The sequence below is a fragment of the Ovis aries genome, chromosome 2 (genome assembly GCF_016772045.2).
Source record: "Ovis aries strain OAR_USU_Benz2616 breed Rambouillet chromosome 2, ARS-UI_Ramb_v3.0, whole genome shotgun sequence".
NCBI lineage: Eukaryota > Metazoa > Chordata > Mammalia > Artiodactyla > Bovidae > Ovis > Ovis aries.
In genome coordinates, this window is record NC_056055.1 from 122,972,213 (window position 1) to 122,982,033 (window position 9,821).

The 9,821-nt window shown below is 40.8% G+C and overlaps 1 non-coding gene across 1 annotated transcript; it reads right to left on the minus strand.

Annotated features, from left to right (window-relative positions):
- Positions 1-352: 352 nt before the first annotated feature.
- On the minus strand, positions 353-424 carry TRNAC-GCA (transfer RNA cysteine (anticodon GCA)). Its single transcript has one exon. It is a non-coding gene; the product is annotated as a tRNA-Cys (tRNA).
- Between the last annotated feature and the right edge of the window lie 9,397 nt (positions 425-9,821).

Genomic DNA, 9,821 nt, shown 5'->3' on the forward strand with positions numbered 1-9,821 from the left:
TTTTCTATGTAGAGTATCATGCCATCTGCAAACAGTGAGAGTTTTACTTCTTCTTTTCCAATTTGGATTCCTTTTGTTTCTTTTTCTGCTCTGATTGCTGTGCCCAAAACTTCCAAAAGTATGTTGAATAGTAGTGGTGAAAGTGCGCACCCTTGTGTTGTTGCTGACTTTAGGGGAAATGCTTTCAATTTTTCACCATTGAGGATAATGTTTGCTGCGGATTTGTCATATGTAGCTTTTATTATGTTGAGGTATGTTCCTTCTAGGACTGTAGCCTACCAGGCTCCTCCATCCATGGGATTATCCAGGCAAGAGTACTGGAGTGGATTGCCATTTTCTTTTCCAGGAGATCTTCCCAACCCAGGGATCGAACCCGGGTCTCCTGCATTGCAGGCAGATGCTTTACCATCTGAGCCACCAGGGAAGACTCACTTTCTGGAGGGTTTTTATCATAAATGGATGTTGAATTTTGTCAAAGGCTTTCTCTGCATCTATTGAGATAATCATATGGGTTTTATTTTTCAATTTTTTAATGTGGTGTATTACATTGATTGATTTGCGAATATTGAAGAATCCTTGCATCCCTGGGATAAAGCCCACTTGGTCATAATGTATGTTTTTTTTTTTTAATGTGTTGTTGGATTCTGATTGCTAGAATTTTAGTAAGGATTTTTGCATCTATGTTCATCAGTGATATTAGCCTGTAGTTTTCTCTTTTTTTGCGGCATCTTTGTCAGGTTTCGTAAAAAGCAGAGACATTACTTTGCCAACAAAGGTCCATCTAGTCAAAGCTACAGTTTTGCAGTAGTCATGCATGGATGTGAGAGTTGGACTCTAAAGAAAGCTGAGTGCCAAAGCATTGATGCTTTTGAACTGTAGTGTTGGAGAAGAGTATTAAGAGCCCCTTGGACTGAAAGGAGATCAAACCAGTCAATCCTAAAGGTGATCAGTCCTGAATATTCCTTGGAAAGACTGATGCTGAAGCTCCAATACTTTGGCTGCTGGTGCAAAGAACTGACTTATTGGAAAAGACGTGATGCTGGGAAAGATTGAAGGCAGGAGGAGAAGGGGATGACAGAGAATGAGATGGTTGGATGACATCACCGACTCAAAGGACATGAGTTTGAGCAAGCTCTGAGAATTGACGATGGACAGGGAAGCCTGGTGTACTGCAGTCCATAGGGTTTCAAAGTGTTGGACACGACGGAGCAATTGAACTGAAAGGTCTTCTACCTGGGTCACCTTTGGGAGACCGAAACAAAGACACACATCTAGTACAGCTCATCTCATTTGTGCATGCTCAGTTGATCATGGACTCTGGCCCACCAGGATCCTCTGTCCATGTGATTATTTTGGCAAAAATACTGCAGTGGGTTGCCATTTCCTCCTCCAGGAAATATTCCTGAGTCAAATATCAAACTGGCACCTCCTGTGTCTCCTGCAAGTCTGTGGCAAGTGGAGTCTTTACCACTGTGCAAACTGGATAGTCATAGCTCATCTTACGTTGTTTTATATGATTGGTCTTATGTCTTTATCTACTACCAGATTCTAAGAACTTTAGATTCTATGTGCTGTGCTTAGTTGCTCAGTCATGTCCAACACTTTGTGACCCCATGGACTATAACCCACCAGGCTCTTCTGTCCATAAGAATTCTCCAGGCAAGAATACTAGAGTGGGTTTCCATGCCTTTCTCCAGGGGATCTTCTGAACCCAGGGATTGAACCCCAGTCACCCACATTGCAGGTGGATACTTTACCATCTGAGCCACCATGGAAGCCCTTGAGATACTAAAGTGAGTAGAATTTTGAGATGGCTCCCAAGATTCCTATCTCCTCGTGTACTTGCTCTAAATAATCCCCTCATCTTGAGCGTGGGCAGAACCTGTGAATATGAGGAGGTAGTCACTCCTTTGATTAAATTACATTATAAGGTGAGATGATAATTACATTTGATTGTAAAGAACTCTGTTTTAGCTGACTGCAGACAGAGATTCCCCTGCTGAAACTTGAAGAAGCAGGGCACCATGAATTCTACAAATGCAAGGAAATGAATTCCTCTAACAAGTGACTTTGGAAGTAGATCCTATGCCTCAGAAGAGACTCCAGACTTCACCAACACCTTGACTATGGCCATGTGAGAATTTGATTACCCAGCTAAACTACAGCCTGACTCCTGACTCAAGGAAACTGTGGGATAATAAATATATGTTGTTTTAAGTTCTTAAGCTTGTGATATTTTGTTACAGCATAGAAAACTATTACAGACATGTATACATTCTTATAAAAATTGTGTAATATTTCAATATGCCAAAATGTTAGAGAATAATGTAACTAGTATCATGTATGCAGTATGAAGCTTGATCATAAAATTCATAAAATTATGAATAATGTTGAAATCATCTGTGTAGCCCTTCTTAATTCTGTTTCCATTATGTCCTCTTGAGAACCCACACTGTCCTGAAGATGGTATTCAGCATTTCTGTGCATTTTAGAAAACTTTATTTCACTATATGTATGTCCAAAGATAATATACTATTGTTTCTTTTTACTTGATCAAATAAATAAATTTATATTAAAAAAATCATTTTTTATGTTAGTTTTCCTTTTTAATACTGTCTAATTTTACACTGTGGACAAACTAGCAAATATTTGGCTAGTTGCTATGACAGAAATACTTAACACTTACTGAACAAGTGTGTACTCCACCACACCTGCCAGGCTCTAGCAGTTGGGTCATGCCATGTGACAAATTCTGACCCATGGCCTGTTAGTGGAAGTTGCCCGTGTCATTGCTGGGCTAAAGTACTGAAGAACTTCTGCAGGACATTCAGCTTATCTATCCCCTGTCTTAGCAACCAAGGAAGCTGCCTGTTAAGATGATTGAACCTAGGATGGAAACAGCCTGGATTTCTGAGTCTCCGTACGGATGATTGCTGGTCTGCAACACTTATGAAAATTGCACAGGACTTTCTGTGAGTAAGAAATAAAACTTTACTGTGTAAAGCCAGTATAATTTATTATTATGGCATATGTAGCCTAAACTACTCTGTCTGATACAGAGGCATACAAGTTCATGTATTTTATTCTCATGTTGTGTTCCTTTTTATAGCTTATCCTTATTAAGCCCTTTGTCTTACACTCTGTGTAACACTGATATTGCTATATAAATTTACTTTTGATTAGTATGTTCCTCTATACTTCTGATCATCCCATTATTTTCAAACCTTTGTTTTATTTATTGCATGTCTCTTCTAAGATAACTGGGTATGTTTTAAAATCAGATCTCATAGTTCTTTTTCTTCTGTTAGGTAGTTTAATCCACTTATACTATTGGGATTACTAATCGATTTAGACTTATTTCTATGATTTTATTGTTATCAAGCCATTTAGTTTTAATTTTAATGAAAGAACCACAGTTAATTATCAATTGATATTATAGTCAGTAGCTCATTAAATTTGCTAGTCTGTTTTTAAAGAAACATTTTCTGTCTTCAGTGCTGTTTTTACACAAGAGGCTTTTCCCTTTGGACTGACCATTCATCTTGATGAGGTATGTATACTGCTTTCTTTTTTTTTTTTTTTAAAGTGAAGGTCTGTAGATAGAAAGCTCCATTAGACTCTTCTATGTCTGAAAATGTCTTTATTTTGTCTGTCACCTCGAATGATAGCTAGGTATAGCATTAAGTTATTTTTCTGTAGCATTTTCTGATACTACTTCACTAACTTCTGGTGTCTATAATTGCAGATGACAGGTTAGCTCTTAATTCAACAACCATACCCTTGTAGGTAATTTGCCTTTTCTTTACAGCTTCTTCCAAGATTCTTCTAAAAGAAGAAGAATTTCAGATATTCTGAAATTATACTACAATATGTCTAGAATTAAAAAAAAACCTAGTATTTGAATTTAACTTTTGCTCTGAGAGTTCTGATTTTTAGTTCTTCAAACTTTTTAATTTTAGCTTTGTTGAGATAAAGTTGACAAATAAAATTGTAAGATATTTAAAGTGCACATGGCGATGACTTGATATATATACACATTGTGAAAGGATTTCCCCCATCAAGTTAATGAAAACATCCATCACCTCGTGTGTTTGTTTTTTATTTAAAACATTTTTGTTTTGGTCAGAACACAAGTTCTACTCTCTTAGCAAATTTTAATTACACGAATAGTGTTATCAACTATAGCCACTATGTTATACATTAAGAGTTTCTTTTAAAAATTATTTATTTATTATTTTCGTTGTTTTTTTCAGCCATGCCTTGGCTTGTGGGATCTTAGTTCCCTGATCAGGGATTGAACCCAGGCTCTTGGCAGTGAAAGCACAGAATCCTAAGCACTGGACAGCCAGGGAATTTCTGTACATTAAGATTCTCTTGAAACTGAAGGTTTGCTCTGTCTCCTTGATGGTGGAATATGTACATAAATTATTTGGAATAATTCTCTATGGGAGTTTGGTCTCTTCTCCCTCATTTATTTAATTATTCAACCATTTTAATAAATAAGTGGACTCAATACTTATTTTAGACTCTGTGTGATAGTCCAATTATTACTTTATTCCATTAGTCAACTTGTTCCCATGCACTGTATTTATTTTTATCTGAGAAATTGTGAATTGTGCCATGAATCAGATCTTTTTTGCTTTGGTTTCCAGAAAACATAGAGCTACATTTGTGGCCTTGCAAAAATTGTTCAGAAATTGATACATTTTAACATTAATCTGACTTGCTTCTCCATCCTCTGTTTGTAGCCTCATTTCTCTCCTCTCCACTTTCTTCAAATTCGTATTATCTTACTGTGTTTTATGAAAGTGTCTTTATAGGCCACTTTACATTTTTTTTTTCTGAAAGAAGGCCAGAAGTAGCTACTTGTACTTATTTACCTTTCTTCTTTGTATCATTATGTGCCTATTCCATCCTTTTCCACATAATAAGGGACCACTGCCAATGCTCTCTCTGGAATCCCGGCTCCAAGACCCTACTCCTGGCCCCTGCTGGACCTGGCTTGCTGTGAACTGGCCCTGTAGAGCTGTGCGAGGTGTTGGACATCTCACTGGCCAGGCTTCACATCTGGGTCTCTTGCTGGCAGGACTGGGGGTTGGATGGAGCAAGATTTCATCTCCCACGAAACTTGTTGGGATTTCATGGTCTTTTTTGACTTTTGACTTATTGTTTCTCTGTTTCTTAAAAAGATATTTTATTGAGGTATGCATGACATACAAAAAGTGAACGCATGTAATGTATACAACTTGATCAGTTTGGAGATAAATATACATCTGTGGAACCATTACCACAATCAAGGTCGTAAAATCATACATCCTCCAAAAGTTTCCTCTCAATGCCTTTTATTAAAAAATTATTTTTTCTTTTGTGATAAGAGCACCTAAGATTTACCTTCTTAGAAAAATTTTAAGTATACAAGTATACTAAGTATACTACAATTCAGTAGTGTTAATTATAGATCCTGCTTTGTACAGTAGATTTCTAGACTTTATTCACCCTGCATAACTGAAACTTGGTACCCTTTGGCTCAGGGCTTCCTGGGTGGCTCAGCAGTACAGAATCTGCCTGTAGTGTAGGAGACACAGGAAATGCCAGTTCGATCCTTGGACGGGGAAGATTCCTCTGGGGTAGGGTGTGGCCACTCCAGTATTCTTGCCTGGAGAATCCCATTGACAGAGGAGGCTGGTGGGCTACAGTCCCTGGGGTCCCTCAGACATGACTGAAGCAATTTAGCAATGCACCTTTGACTCACAATTTCCCATTTCTCCCTTCCCTCAGTCCCTGGTAACCACCTGCTCCTATGTGTGTGGCAATTTTAGATTCTGTATAATGTGAGGATCATTCAGTATTTCTTCTTCTGTGACTGGTTTATTTTACTTACTTAGTATATGTCCTCCAAGATCATTTGTTATATAAATAGCAGGATTCCCTTCCTTTTTTGTGGTTGGATATATGTATGTATAATGGATTATACATATAAATTATATATAAATCAATTATATACATCGAATTATGCTAATATATATAATGAAATATTTATATGAATTTATATTTTATATGAATGATGAACACTATGTCCATGTCTTGGCTATTGTTGTAAATATGCTGCAATGTACATAGGGGTGCAGATTTCTCGTCAAAACTGACTTCTCTCTTTCAGATACATACTCAGAAGTGAGGCTGTTGAATTATACAGTTCCTTTTTTTTTTTTTTAAATATTTGAGGAGCCGCATAGATCTCTATATCTTTACAGTTAGTTATCGGAGCATTACCTCATTCTTGGTGATCCTTGTACCCTTGCGTTCTTGCTTTGGAATCTGCATTCGAGCAAGTGGACTCTCTTCCAGAGGGAAAGATGGTCTACAAGTCAGCTCAGTTCAGGGTACCGGATGAGGCAGTTGGCAGCATCTGGAGGTGTGGGGTTTTTCTATCTGGTTTCTTGGTGGGTGAGGAGGACACTGCCTGTGCTCTAAGGATGCCACTGGCTGGGTCCCGAGTGGACCTCTATGTAAGTGAAGGAGCCGGGTGGGCTCCCTGTTCAGGTTGGGGCCAAGCAGGGCACCTCTCCCAGGTCAGAAGAGGCTTCAGGGTGATGCTCCCTGGCAGGGCAGCGCCAGGGGTCGGATTGTGCTTTGGGCAGAATTCCAGGCTGTGCTCCTTGCACTCCAGGTTGGATGAGGTGTCGGTCGTTCTCCTCGATTGGATGATGCGGAGGGCCAGGTGCTGAGTTCAGGCAGGTTTCGCAGATGGAGGCGCACATGGGAGCTGCGTTCTGAGATCAGGGGGAAATACGCACCATGCCCAGAGTTGTGCAGAGCCACAGGTGGACCTCACGGACAGGTAGGCAGTTGGGTTTGATGGGCGGGGAAGCCGTGGCGCTTCTGTAGCTGGGCGAGGTTAAAGGCTGGGCTGCTCAGGCAGCAGGCTGAGTCTTGGTTCTGGCGTCCGTTTCGGGTGTGATCGCAGACTTGGCTCGGTGATTGGGCGGGGCCAAAAGCTGGGTTCCCTATCTGGGCGAGGCCGCAGGCTGCGTTCAGCAGTCTAGCAGGGGCCAGATGCTGATCTCGGGGATAGGCTGGGCTCCGAGGATGCTCAGGGTCACTGCTCAGGTTTCCTGGTAAAATGGGGCAGCGGCTCTGCTTAATAGTTGGGCATGGCTGCCGGCTTAGTTCCTGACCCGGCGGCAAGGTGTGCTCCACAGCTTTCAGGTGTGTCTTGGGAGTGGAACGTGGAGACTGCGCTCTGCCATTAGGCAGGTCTGTGCATCAACAATGTGGGCACAGCGTAACTGCTTCTCTTACCCTGCCAATATTCCTCTTGGTCTCTGCGGTCCATGGGGATGTTGCAGTTTCCCCCTGACCTTTCTGAGATTTTCATAATGATGTCTTGCCTATGCTGTAATGAGATGGAAGTAACATTATCTGTGGCACATGGCTCTAAGTATATAATAGCTTCCAGGGAAATCTCTATTTAATTTGAGTGATTATTAATCAAAGGGAAGAGAAAGAATTGTTTAGCTATCTAAAAGTCGTTCTCATTTTGCAGATGAAACAATACAACCCAGAGCGACAGAGAAACTTGCTCAGGTTTCTTTCTCACAAAGCCTGTAACTGTTATATAGCTGTGAGGAGCTGAAAGACATGAGTATGTGTTTCTGAACTGGAAGCCCCTCAAGGAGGCAGGCAAGGGAGGCGGGGCCATACCGTTGCTGATGGAGGAGAAATGCCTGGTTTGATGGGCATGATCATTTCACTGAAGACAACTCTGTCAACCCCTGTGTGGCAGTGAATATGGTTCTTGACCTGGGCCAGGCTTTGGAATAGTTGGATGGAGTGAACATGTGGGGAAGAAGGAAATGTCAGGTGAGGCCAAAGGTGGGCCTTGAAGCAGGTCATGTAGGATGCTGAAGGTCAATTTCATTAGTCTGGGCAGTTGAATATTTTTGAGGTTGAATGTAAGTGCTTATGATTAAGCCAGTACTGTGTGTCTGCAATAAAATGTGACTTTGAAAGTGGGGAAATTTTGCTGGTGTCTTCTCCTGCCACAGAGTCCAGACTATTCCCTCTCAGAAGCTCACTGTTCCACCAGTGGACTAGAAGTTTCCTTCTCCGGCCTTTGCACTAAATGGTAAACATACTTCATTTGTGAGCTTTTGAACCCTGAGGAAACATTTTTAGCAGAAGATGTCCTGTGATAGCCTGGAAAGACTGTTGGCGTTTTAGCCGTGGTTTCTTAGGGTCAGTGGTCCTGGAAGAGCCAATCTGGGTGATTCTTGCTTGCAGCATTTCACGAATCTGTATTCAAGACGGTGTCAGGGCCTGTCGTCTCTGAAAGCTTGCCTGGAGTTGGTAGATCTGCTTTCAAGGAGGTTTCCTCATATGGCTGTTGTCCCTTATATGACCTTAGTTCCTCACCACATGGCCTTTCCGCGAGAGCTTCTCACAAAAGGGTAATATCCCTTCCTCAGAGCAAGCAAGTGAGAAAGTAAGAGAGAGGTGACCAAAGGTTTTAAAAACATTTTTGTCTTTATTCCTATATATTTTTTCCCTTAACATAGAGCAGTTTGCAAATGCTTCTCCCTAGCTCCTTGATCTCAAGAACTGTTATATTATCAGGTGGAAGCTCATTTTTTGGTCACATTGAGGATACTTTAGGTTAGTCACTCAACCTATAGATGGCTTGATTCATCATCAGTAATCAACAGGCTATTCTCATCGTCTTCCTCCTAATATCACAGAGTCACAGAAGCCATAGGATCAGTCAGTGTTTGGAAGCAGCTTTTTTTCAGCTTCATTTTATGAATAAGAGAATCTCTAAATCTCTGCCTTTCACCAGGAATTTTGGCTATACTACTCCACTTGGTGTTAAGTTCCAATGCATCCATGAGCTCTTCAAACTTATACATTAGCCATTCTCTTTAGAAAAATCTTTTCGAAAACTTCACATGACTTTTTGCTTCACAGCTCTAGAGAAGCCTTTCCTGACTGGCCCATTAAAGGTAAAATGCTACTGTATCTCCTACCAAAGTGTAAATTCCATGAGACAGCGACTTTGTTTAGTGTCTATGCACATGTTACCCAGTGCAATGCAGAGAAACTGATTCATAGTATATACTTAATAAATACTTTAGAAAATAAGTGAATGACTGAAATTATGGTGGTAAATGTAATAAGGTTGTATGTGCTTGAAAAAGCAGAAAGGATGAAGACAGGAAATTAACATTGGTTGACAAGCTATTATGTGCCATTCATTGTAGTGGGATTGTTGTTCAGTTGCCCAGTCGTGTCTGCTCTGTGACTCCATGGACTGCAGCACTCCAGGCCTCCCTGTCCCTCATCATCTCCCAATTTGCCTAAATTCATGTCCATTGCATTGGTGATGCTATCCAGTCATCTCATTCTGTGATGTTCTCTTCTCCTTCTGCCTTCAATCTTTCCCAGCATCAGGGACTTTTCCAGTGAGTCAGCAGTTCGCATCAGATGACCAAAATACTGGAGCTTCAGCTTCTACATCAATCCTTCCCATGAGTATTCAGGGTTGATTTCCCATAAGACTGACTGGTTTGATCTCCTTGATGTCCATGGGACCTTGAGGAGTTTTCTCCAGCACTATAGTTTGAAGGCATCAATTTTTTGGCATTCTGCCTTCTTTATGGTCCAGCTCTCACAACCGTACGTGACCGCTGGGAAGACCATAGCCTTGAGTAATGTCTCTGCTTTTCAACACACTGTCTAGGTTTGCCATAGTTTTCCTGCCAAGAAGCAATTGTCTTTTGATTTCATGGCTGCAGTCACCATCTGCAGTGATTTTAGAACCCAAG